Here is a 219-nt window from a genome sequence, read left to right as displayed (position 1 = left end):
TAGTAAAATATCTTCAAAACCTTGGGACTTTTTTTTATAAAATAGTTAAAATTTAAGCAAAGTTTCAAGTACCGCCATTTCGAAAAGTGGAGCCAGTAGGGTAAAACTTAGGACGCCATTGAATTCAGAAGTCTCCAATTAAGTTATAGCAACTATCAGAGCATTTGTCGAAAAAAAGTTGCGTTGATACCACTCTCGAAATATTCTGACTAAAAGAAG

This window comes from Rhagoletis zephyria, unplaced genomic scaffold (assembly GCF_001687245.7).
Source record: "Rhagoletis zephyria isolate East Lansing unplaced genomic scaffold, Rhagoletis_zephyria_1.1 Rzeph_scaffold_06497, whole genome shotgun sequence".
NCBI lineage: Eukaryota > Metazoa > Arthropoda > Insecta > Diptera > Tephritidae > Rhagoletis > Rhagoletis zephyria.
The sequence above is the reverse complement of the archived record's forward strand: the minus strand, read 5'-3'. Positions refer to the sequence as shown.